At 40.2% G+C, this 12340-nt stretch overlaps 1 long non-coding RNA gene across 1 annotated transcript; it reads left to right on the top strand.

Moving 5' to 3' along the window:
* The first annotated feature begins 1426 nt into the window (after positions 1-1426).
* Positions 1427-9660, top strand: LOC147357259 (uncharacterized). The gene is made up of 2 exons (XR_015141415.1): positions 1427-2496; positions 7725-9660. It is a non-coding gene; the product is annotated as an uncharacterized LOC147357259 (long non-coding RNA).
* Positions 9661-12340: the final 2680 nt, after the last annotated feature.

The following is a 12340-nucleotide window of genomic DNA, read 5'->3' as shown; positions in this document are numbered from 1 at the left end:
TCATAACCAGGACTTGTAGCCAAATTAATTTTTCTTGCAATTTATCAATGGATCAATTTATTAAATAACTTAGAATAATAAACGATGAGAAGACTTATCATTCTCTATTTCTTGCTGCAAGTTGGAAAACATCCTTACCCAATTAAATTATACATCAGTATTTTGGACAGGCATACTGGACCTTCTGCAAGACTTCCACCAAGAAGTACACTAGAAACAATATAAATGTATCTATGTCTGTCAGTATCTTAGCACTTAAAGCTCTTTTATTTTCTTCTATAGTGGGCTCTGAAATCATTGAGAGCAAAGATAAATTTCTCTTATTCACTCAAATTGACAGGAGCTCACCTTAGATTTGGAGAAGACAGTGGCAATCCACTCTAGTACTATTGCCTGGAAAATCCCATGGACAGAGGAGCCAGGTAGGCTGCAGTCCATGAGGTTGCTAAGAGTCGGACACCACTGAGCAACTTCACGTTCACTTTTCACTTTCATGCATTGGAGAAGGAAATGGCAACCCACTCCAGTGTTCTTGCCTGGAGAATCCCAGGGATGGGGGCACCTGGTGGGCTGCCGTCTATGGGGTTGCACAGAGCTGGACACGTCGGAAGCGACTTAGCAGCAGCAGCAGCCGTACCTTCTATTAATTCTTTAGATGTAGAATCTGAGCCAGGCCTTCAGGGACATGTGATTTATTGGGGAAGGATCTCAAAAGAAAGAGAATTTTGAAAATATAATAAAACAGGGGAAGCAGAGAAGCAAGGAATTCGTCTCAGCTGGAATCTGGAGGATGATCTGAACAACTTTACAATCATAGAGGCTTCCATTAGTTAGAACCATCCCATCAGTTTAACATTGACTGCAGACTATCTGGAGATGATGGGAGGTTGTCAGATAGGATGAAAAATGAGTTAGCTTATGTCTTTTAAGAATCCAATGCCAAGGTGGGATCAGTCATACAAGATAAATATTGGGAAGAATTTCTGAGAGATAAAATTGAAAGGAAGTTTTGATCTTTGTGAAAGAAAAAGGAAGTCTGGGAGACACGACAATTACATTCAATGAACCTTGAAACAGAAAAAAGGCCCTTATTTGGATGTACTAGGCCAGAGTCTGAGCTGCCTTCATAGTGTCCTCAGCAGATTCAGATCTATGATAACTGCCATCATGGGACCTGATTATAGTACAGTGTGTCTAAATTGGTGGCCTGTTGAAAGCAACACCTCAGAGATACCAGGATCAATTGCCAGCAAATCCACAGTTCAGGTGGAGATGACAGCAGTGTCAACAGTGTAATCTGAGAGTTCACACAACAAAGCACACCTAGAGGTCAACAGCTCCAGAGAAAGCATACACAGTGGCTTTACTCCCAGTGGGACTTTAACACCCTATTCAAATCAATAGATAGATCGTCCAGACATGTGGGGAGCGAGCTCCGCCCGTGGCAAAGGTCATGAGGAAGGAGGCTTGACATACGCAAAGGTGGGATCAAGCCTCAGGAGTCTCCCTGGAAATTCTCGAGCAATCTACCCCCAAAACCAGAGTCGGCCTACTTTCTGCTTTGTGCTTTCACCTACACCTCTGACTTTACGGGGGGCTGTCCCCCACTACCTCTCTGAAAAAAGAGTTAGCTTACAGCTCCAGTTAATAATTCCTGGGTGTGACAGTGTTTCAACCTACAAACTCCCTTGGAAGTCCTCTAGCCTGCCTGAATAGGTTTTTCCGGCCACATGTGATTGCTCAGAGCCTCCAAACTGTGAGAGGCATGAGATGTTCTAAACTGTCTAAATACAGATTCCTTTGAGCAGTTAAAAGATTGATTAGAAATTGTATTGGTGAAGGGATTCTCACTTGTTGGGCCAATGTTTGCTGCTAAGTCTCCATATCCCTTACCTGCTGTGTCCCTGGCAGTGTATTGATTAATATAATTGGTGTAAATAGTAGCTTTAATGTTTGTAACCTGGGACCCTTGAATTAATTCTTTTTCTTGTTATAGCCCACCACACCTTTGCTCTGTAGGAATGCAACTTTATCTAATGCTTTTTGGAGGCTGGTGCCTGACTTTAGAATAATCACCTTTAGAGGAAAAGGCCTCCGGGCCAGAAGATGATGCAAATCACCTAAACTTTTGCATATGATAAGTTTGCAGGAAGAAAGCCTGGCTTGCTGCATGACTCTACCCCTTCCCCCATTATCCTCTATGCATAACTTAAGGTATAAAAACGACTTTGGAAAATAAAGTGCGGGCCTTGTTCACCGAAACTTGGTCTCACCATGTCGTTCTTTCTCTTACCTTCTGGCTGAATTATTCAGCCTGTTTTCTCCACTGAATTTCTTCACTGAGCTATCCTCATTCTATTACTCTTTATATCCTTAATTAACGTTTAATTAAGCAGTTGTTTCCTGATCCTCGCCGACGCCGTCCCCGCTTCGAATACCCTGGATCCACCGGGGCTGGTCCCCGGCAGGTGGCGCCCAAGACAGGGACTTTCGAAGGTAAGCTCCCCAAAGCAATCAGAGCCATCAGCCCTATTGCTCCCCGTTCTCAGAACAACTGGGTCACCAGCCCTCTTGTTCCTCCACGAAGCAGTTTGGGTGACCAGCCCTACTGCTCCTCCCTTGGAACAGTTTGAGCCATCAGCCTACTGTTCCTCCCCCCGGAACAATCTGGGTCACCAGCCCTATTGTTCTTCCAGGGTTCGGGACGGCTAGGACCCCACTCAAGGGTGCCGCGGACCCCCCTGTAGGATAGACAGGGCGAGAGGAGTGGGAAGTGTTGAAAGTGTTAAAGAGTTAGACTTGGAGAGAGAAAACGGTTTCTGAAGTTAAAAGGCCAAAGAAGAGCCTGATCTTTTAAAAGCTAAAAGCTTTATCTTCTATTATACTTAATTTTCTGACGTGGGTAACACTGAAACTAAGAATGGCAACTCTTTATACAAGTAATCTTGAAACTGTTAAAGAGGCTACTGTTAATTTAGATACTTGGGTGAAGGTAAAAAACAACTAAAAACTTATCCTATAAATATGATTAAAAATGTTCTGGACCCTCGTCATGAGGCTGTGGGATAGCCTATGGGAGAGGCTATAGCGGTGGATGGTAGTGGGTCTCCACCTTCTGCGCAGATCATATTTTCTGCCATTGACGAAGAAAAGGAGGGAGACTGTGCTCTACCTCCAGAGGAAGGAGAGGGCTTACAGGACGCTGCGGCCGGGCGCCCTGGCGAGCCCCCTCCCCCTCTACACAAACCTTTAAAAATTTATCCAACAATTTCTGATTTAAGGCGACTACTCCACCTCCGCTTGCACCTCCCAGGGCCTAAAAATTCCCCAGTTTACATCCAAAGTCTCCCAGAGCATTGCCTAAAGCTGAAAAAGATAAAAAAGATTTCTTTTAAACACAGGAGCTTTGAAAAAATACACAATATACAGAGCCTGCTCCTTGCAGAAAACCCCCTCAGGGGGGCCTCACCCAAGCAAAAAAAGAAGAAAAAAAAAAGAAAAACAAAAAAGAAAAAAAAAAGTGAAAAAGAAAAAAGGAAAGAAAATAGAGAAAGATCTAAAGATAGAGAAAAAGCTAAAGAGTGAAAAGGAGAGAGGAACAGAGAAGGAAGGAATCAGGGAACGCAGCAAGATTGAGAAAGGAAGAAAGCAAGTTAGAAAAAGAGATACAGAGAGAAAGAGAGGGAGGAGGAAAAAAAAAGAGAGAGAAAGAGGGTAAAGGGAAAGAAACGAAGGAAAGAGAAGGGTAGCGATAAAGGAAGGGGGAGAGAAAAGTGAGAAAAGCAGGAAGAGAGGAAGACAGAGAGAGACTGTAAGAGACGCTGTGACCAGGTGCCCTGGCGAGCTCCCTCCCCCTCTGCGCAAACTTAAAAAAAAAAAAAAAAAACTTATCCACCACTTTCTGATTTAAGGCCATTGCTGCCGCCTCCGTTTGCGCCTTCCAGGGCCCAAGAGTTCCTCACTTTGCCCCCAAAGCCTCTCAAAGTGTTGCCTAAGCCTGAGGAAGATAAAAAGTTTTTTGAACAGTGGAGATTTTAAAACAGACTGCGTGCACAATATGCAGTGCTCCTTCACCCAGGCTAAGAAAAAAGCGGACGGTAAAGGGATTTAGCAACAATATTAACCCCTGATATGCCGGTTGCTCCAATTCCAATGGGAGTGGCTGGCCCCCTGCCTGAGGGCATTGTAGGACTTGGGCTAGGGTGTAGCTCGCTTTCTTTTCAAGGAATTTGGGTGGTGTATGGTGTAGTAGATTCTGATTATATTGGAGAAATTAAAGTTTTGATCTCGCTGCCTACCAAAACTGTGCAAATTAATAAAGGTCAAAGAATAACACAGTTTTTGCTTTTACCTTACTATCAGACAAGAAAAACCTTGACTTCTCAAGCTAAGAGCCACAGAGCATTTAGATTTAGTGATCTAGCTTTTTGGGTGCAGGGAATTACAGCTCCAAGGCCTTTAAAAGATCTTTTAATTCAAGAAAATAAAATGTCAGGGCTATTAGACACAGGAACAGACGTCTCTTAACATTGCTGGGAAAGACTGACCCAGCTCCTGGCCAACACATACTACTGAAAATGAGTTGAGATTAGAGAAACTGGTATGCGGGGTGGGAATGCTGTAGAGAAAAAGGTGAGGGAGAGTTTAAAACCTTGAAGAGTAGTGAGTTCCCCGTTGCTGGAAGTATTCAAGCAAAGATTAGATGGTTGCTTGTCATCTAAAAGGCTATAGACCAGATTTAGGTTACAAAACGATAACTGGAGAAGCTTATAAACATGTTGTGCAACACCTCTTTACTTGCTTCTCATATTTAGGTCTGCCAAAAGTTTTAAAAACTGATAATGCCCCTTTGAAGCTGCGGAGAGATTGTTTACTAACTTTAAATGATTTCCAAAAATTATTAGGGGACATTAATTGGATATGCCCACATTTAAAACTGACTACTGCAGATTTAAAGCCTTTGTTTAATTGCTTAAAAAGCGACCCTAATTCCAGTTCTAAGTTGACTAATGAGACAGAGTTAGCTCTTGTTGAAGTGTATGAGACTTTAAATGATCAGTTAATTAGGATTAATATTACCAAAAAATGAGATTAAATTATTCTTCCAACAAAACATACACCTACAGGGTGCTTGTGACAAAAAGGCCCATTGGTTCCATCTACCAGTGATCCCAAGAAAAATAGTTTTATCTTATCCCAGCTTGGTGGCACAATTAATTATAAAAGGAGGAAAAAAGAAGTGTGGAACTTTTTAGAAAATAAGTAGCAAATATAATAATTTCACTCAATAAGGATCAACTGCAAGTCTTTTACAAAATAGTGATGATTGTCAAGTTGCCCTGATAGATTTCAGGGGTCAAATTTTGTTTCATTTGCCCTCAAGCCCCCACAGTAGTTAAAAGTTCAAAAATGTTAGATTGGCAGTTTGAGGATACCTGTGGAACTTTCCAACTGTATGTAGTTCCTACGCTCCCCTTTACCCTATGGGGGAGGGACGTGCTGTCTCAAATAGGAGATACTCAGAGAAGGGTTTTCTCAATTTCTTAGTTATCAACAGGTGGTACAATTAACAATACTTTATATATTGTTATAAATACGTAATATAAATATATTTGCCTAACTACAGTTTGCCTAATTAGGTATGGGTATAAATAAAACATAATAAAGGTATGCCTAATTCTATTTATAGATCTATACTTACTTAATTTGTATATAAATCAATATATGTATTATATATACTGTATAATTAAATGTATATTGCAGTAATATAATGTGTGTGGCTGATATTAATTGATATGGATTGATGTGCTGTGATGATATATGTTCTGTATGCTGTATAATTATATATGTGTGACATGTATTATTACAGTACATTGGTTTGTGTTGGTTGGTATTGGCTGTGTGCGTGTTGTATTGCTGTAATATATATGAATTGATATATTAATTATAAGATTAATTCAAGTATATTGATTTATATATATTGTATGTCAATAAGTTTATACTTGTTGCCATATATAAATACATTTTGCATTTAGGTATATCTGTATACCAAAATGAGATAAGGAGGTTATACATTTATTATTTAAATTTATAGAGACCTAAACTAAACATTAGACCTAAATTAACATATCTCTAAATTTATGTAGTTAAAATGTAAATTTTAAAAAATTTTTAAAAATTAAATTGACAACTGCTTGACAATTCCTTTGCCATAAAATCCCCCCATAGGTGTAACTGGGATAACCAGACAAAAAATTGGTTTTATAACAAAACGGCCCCCTAGAGTGGGTCCATCTTCCCGCTCAAACTAAAAATGTAGTGGCTTCTTATCCGGGATTGATAGCTACTTTGATATTAAAGGAAAAAAGCGGAACATTGAATTATTTGGTAAAGAGCCATCAGAAATTGTAATTCCATATAATAAGGAACAACTTGTTGCTCTTCTAATGTTTGATAAAAATTGGCAGATTGCTATAGGAAACTATTTTGGTCAAAATTTTGCATCATTTACCCTCACATGTTTTGCTGAATTTTATATCCAGACATCCAGTTATTTTTCCTGTCAGATGTAAACAATCTCCTAGTCCAAATGCTCAGATAGCCTTTACTGACGGGTCAGCAAATGGTAAAGCCTCCATAGTTACTAAAAATCACCAGAAAGTTTTAGAAACACAGAAAACTTCAGCTTAAAGCGCTGAAATAACAACAGTCATAAAGGCTTTTGCTATGTTTGCAGATGAGGAATTTTACCTTTATTCTGATTCTCAGTATATTGTCAGGTTGTTTCCACACATTGAAACTGCGGTTTTGCCTGAAAGTAAAACTACCATATTTCATTTGTTAAGTAAATTACAGCAACAAATTTGGAAGACAAATAAAATAATTTTCATTGGAAACATTCGGGCTCATTTCGGATTGCCCGGCCCTTAAAATGCCTTTAATGATTTGGCTAACTTGTTAACCAGAAATACAGTGGCTTCTGTGATTGAGGAGGCCAGAGCCTCTCACTCACTTCATCAATACGCTACTGCTTTAAGATATCAATTCCAAATTCCCAGAGAGACTGCTCGAGAAATTGTGCGTTCTTGCTTATATTGCCCCACTGTTTATAATAGTCTACCTATGGGAGTTAATACTCGCGGTCTCAAACCCAATGTACTCTGGCAAATGGATCTAACTCATGTCTCTTCATTTGGAAAACTGTCCTTTGTTCTTTAACTGTAGACACCTTTTCTCATGTTATTATTGCAACTGCTCGTACAGGGGAAGCAGTTAAAGATGTAATACAACATCTCTTTACTTGTTTTTCATATTTGGGCCTACCAAAAGCTTTGAAAACTGACAATGCTCCTGCTTATACTTCTAAGTCTTTTCAGGAATTTTGTATAAAGTTTCAAATTAAACATAATACAGGCATCTCTTATAATCCCCAGGGACAGGCCATTGTTGAAAGTGTGTATCAAACATTAAAAATCCAAATTCAAAAACTAAAAGAAGGGGAGTTTAAGTATAGTTCTCCCCATCAAATCTTGCAACATGCTCTTTTTGTAATAAATATTCTAAATACTGATCTGGCTGGAACTACTGCAATGCCTCGTCATTGATGCCTGGAGCAATTAAATGGAAAACCATTAGTCAAATGGAAGGACCTCCTCTCAGGACAATGGAAGGGTCCTGACCCATTATTAACTAGCGGTCGAGGATGTGCTTGTATTTTTCCACAGGATGCAGATTCTCCAATTTAGATCCAGGACAGGTTGATTCGCCATGTTGCAGACCCCCAGACATCCAGTTCCCCATAGCTTCGATCACAAAAGAGGAGCCCGCCGGAAGGGGAGGCAAGATAAACATCGAGATCCCGGCGGGACCGACGGGGCTGCTGCAGTGCGAACTCCAACCAGAAAATAATTCTACTTATTCTGTTTTGGCTTGTCTACCCTCTCCTTATGTTTTTCTCTTTACCAGCGATTCTGGAAAACTTAATGTACATGTGACTTTCACTGGTGGACCCAATGTAGTGACTTGTGAACAATGCGTGCTCTCATCTTGTTTAAACCCTCAGTATAATGTTTGCTCCTTTGTAGTGTTACAACGTCCACCTTATCTTATGATGTAACCACTTATTGATATAACTATAGTCTTGCTGTGTTACAACAACTACAAGATTTAATGTGATCGCGACGATTTGTGGGCTTTACTTATTTTAGGAATATCAGCTTTAATAGCAGCAATTACTTCTGTTACTGCAGCAGCAATATCATTGACTCAACAAGTGCATACTGCCCAATATGTTGATACCATGTCTAAAAATGTTTCTTTAACTCTAGCAACACAGGAAGCTATAGATAGGAAATTAGAGATGAGAGTAGACGCCTTAAAAGAGGCAATAATGCATACTGGGACTGAGTTACAGCCTTTAAAAGTGAAAATGGCTCTGTCTTGCCACGCTGATTACCGGTGGATATGCGTGACATCTTTAAAGGTAAACGAGACAGATTATGAATGGGAAAAAATCAAAAAACATATCTCAGGTGTTTGCAACAGCTCTGACATTGGCCTGGACTTAGGGAAATTTCATAATCAAATACAGACCCTGGAACACTGTCGACTGGATTTTACCACCGCTGGAGCAGCTAATGACTTATTTCACACCTTCTCTAACTTTACTTCTGGAAAAAACATTCTGTCTAATATCTTTAGTTCTAATTTTGCTTCTCATAATCATTCTTCCTTGTATTGTCAGGATTCTTCGGCAGAACATTCAAAAGCTCGCGACTGAGCTGCCTCTGGCTGTTTTAAGAAATAAAAAAGGGGGAGATGTGGGGAGCGAGCTCCGCCCGTAGCAAAGGTCATGAGGAAGGAGGCTTGACATACGCAAAGGCGGGATCAAGCCTCAGGAGTCTCCCTGGAAATTCTCGAGCAATCTACCCCCAAAACCAGAGTCGGCCTACTTTCTGCTTTGTGCTTTCACCTACACCTCTGACTTTACGGGGGGCTGTCCCCCACTACCTCTCTGAAAAAAGAGTTAGCTTACAGCTCCAGTTAATAATTCCTGGGTGTGACAGTGTTTCAACCTACAAACTCCCTTGGAAGTCCTCTAGCCTGCCTGAATAGGTTTTTCCGGCCACATGTGATTGCTCAGAGCCTCCAAACTGTGAGAGGCATGAGATGTTCTAAACTGTCTAAATACAGATTCCTTTGAGCAGTTAAAAGATTGATTAGAAATTGTATTGGTGAAGGGATTCTCACTTGTTGGGCCAATGTTTGCTGCTAAGTCTCCATATCCCTTACCTGCTGTGTCCCTGGCAGTGTATTGATTAATATAATTGGTGTAAATAGTAGCTTTAATGTTTGTAACCTGGGACCCTTGAATTAATTCTTTTTCTTGTTATAGCCCACCACACCTTTGCTCTGTAGGAATGCAACTTTATCTAATGCTTTTTGGAGGCTGGCGCCTGACTTTAGAATAATCACCTTTAGAGGAAAAGGCCTCTGGGCCAGAAGATGATGCAAATCACCTAAACTTTTGCATATGATAAGTTTGCAGGAAGAAAGCCTGGCTTGCTGCATGACTCTACCCCTTCCCCCATTATCCTCTATGCATAACTTAAGGTATAAAAACGACTTTGGAAAATAAAGTGCGGGCCTTGTTCACCGAAACTTGGTCTCACCATGTCGTTCTTTCTCTTACCTTCTGGCTGAATTACTCAGCCTCTTTTCTCCACTGAATTTCTTCACTGAGCTATCCTCATTCTATTACTCTTTATATCCTTAATTAACGTTTAATTAAGCAGTTGTTTCCTGATCCTCGCCGACGCCGTCCCCGCTTCGAATACCCTGGATCCACTGGGGCTGGTCCCCGGCACAGACAGAAAATAAGGAAACACAGCCTTTAAAAGACATACTAGATCAGATAGATTTAATTGATACTTGTAGAGAATTTCATCCAAAAGTAGCAAATATACATTCTTCTTAAGTGCTTGTAGAACATTCTCCAGGAAACATGGTATGCTGGGGAACAAAGCAAGCCACAGTAACTTTAAGAATATTGAATCATATCAAACACCTTTTCTGACCACAACACTAAGAGATTAGAAATCAACTACAAGGAAAAAGTGATAAAACACACACACATGGAGGTTAAGCAATGTGATACTAAATAACCAATATTCACTAAGAATCAGAGGAAAGTTTATGGATACATCAAAAATAAACAAAAATGAAAATACAATGATACAAAACCCACAGGACAAAGCAAAAGCATTTGTAAGACATAAGTTTATAGCAATGCCATCTTAACTCAGAAAATTAAAAATAAATAAATATATAAAAATTCAATGTAAATAACCTCACAGCTAAAAGCTAAAAGAACTAGAGAAACAAGAATGAACAAACTCAAATTTAGTAGGAAAAAAAATCATTAAGATCAGAGCAGAAATAAATGAGAGATGAAGAAAAGGATAGTGAAGCTAAAAGTCGGGTCCTTGAAAAGATAAAATTGGTGAATCTTAAAGTTGACTCATAAAGAAGATAAAATCAATAAAACTAGAAAAGAAGAAGGATAAATTACAGTGGATACCACCAACATGCAAAGTATCATAAGAGACAACTAGAGACAATTATATGCTAGCAAAATGGACACCATAGAAGCAATGTACAAGCTCATAGAAAGGTACAGCCTTCCAAGATTAAGTCAAGAAGAAAGAAAATATGAGCAGACCAATCACAAGAAATGAAATTGAAACTGTGATTTAAAAACTTCAAACAAATAAAAGTTCAGGACTAGATGGCTTCCCAGGTGAATTCTATCAAGCACTTACAGAAGAGTCAGTATCTATCCTTCTGAGACTTCAAAAAATTGCAGAAAGAGGAACATTCCCAAGCTCATTCTATGATGCCGCCATCACCCTGATACCAAAACTAGACAAAGATACAAAAGAAGAAAATTGCAGGCCAATATCACTGATGAACATAGGCACAAAAATTCTCAACAAAATATGGGCAAACTGAATCCAACAACATATTAAAAGAATCATACATCATGATCAAGTTGGATTTATCTCAGGGATGCAAGGATTCTTCAGTACATGCAAACTGATCAATGTTAATGAACTGAAGAGTAAAAATGATACAATTATTTCACTACATGTAGAAAAAATTTCTGACAAAATTCAACATCTATTTGTGATAATGAATTCGAGCAACTTCCAGAAAATATTGAAGGATCGATGAGCCTGATGTGCTGCAGGTCATGGGATTGCAGAGTTGGACATGAAATAATGACTGAACAACAACAATATTTATGATAAAAAAAAGCAAACCTCTCCAGAAACAGCATATAGGGAACCTACCTCATCATAATAAGGTCATATATGATAAACCCAATCTCATCAGTCTCAGTGGTGAAACAATGAAAGCATTTCCTGTAAGGTCAGAAATAAGAAAAGATATCCACTCTTGCCACTGTTACTCAACATAGTTTTGGAAGTCCTAGCCTCAGTGATCAGAGAGGAAAAATAAATAAAAAGAATGCACATTGTAAAAGCAGTAGAAGATGGCAGAAGAGTAAGATGAGGAGATCGCCCACCTCCCCACAAATACATCAAAAACTCGTCAATATATGGAACAACACCTACAAAAGCACCACTAGGTGACAGCAGAAGACTCCAGGCCTCGAGGAGGGGCAGGCTAAGCTCCCTGGAATGAGGTAGGAGAGAGGATGGAGACAAAAAAAGGGAAAAGATGGAGAACTCCTGGACAGGAGCTTGTATCCCAAGGGAGGGATGGAGTCCTGAAGCATTAAGAGTTCCTATGCACTGGGAAGCTCCCTCACAGGCAGGCCCAAGGGGGAGCTACAGAATCTCAGAAAACCAGACAAAGTAGGGACTTAGAGGGGATAAAACAGAGAAAACTGCACTTCTCAGCCCATAAAGAGCACACAGATGTGTCCCCACCCAGACAGCATGCTCAGGGAACCAAAGGGAAGCCCACAGTAGCCCCACAGCACAGAGGGCAGGCCCAGGGTGCTGAGAGAGGAGTGGCATACAAACTTCTGTGGCACACATAAACCTCAGGGCACAGAGGTGGGCCCAGGGAGCCAAAAGAAGAGCACACAAGCCCCATGGCATAGCAGACAGGCCAGTGAGCTGAAACAAGTGCACACAAGCCCCACAACATAGAAGGTGGGCCTGGGGAGCCAAAACAAGTGCACACAAGCCCTGTGCAATAGAGGGCGGGCTCAGTGATCTGAGGCAAGTGCACACAAGTGCAGCAATATACAGGAAAAGCTCAGAAGGCTCAGAGAAGCCCACATAAGTCTCTGCAATGCAGAGAGCATGGT

The sequence above is a fragment of the Bos grunniens genome, chromosome 15 (assembly GCF_055505025.1).
Source record: "Bos grunniens cultivar Pamir isolate PY7600 chromosome 15, Bosgru_T2T1.0, whole genome shotgun sequence".
Taxonomy (NCBI): Eukaryota; Metazoa; Chordata; class Mammalia; order Artiodactyla; family Bovidae; genus Bos; species Bos grunniens.
The sequence above is the reverse complement of the archived record's forward strand: the minus strand, read 5'-3'. Positions and strand labels throughout refer to the sequence as shown.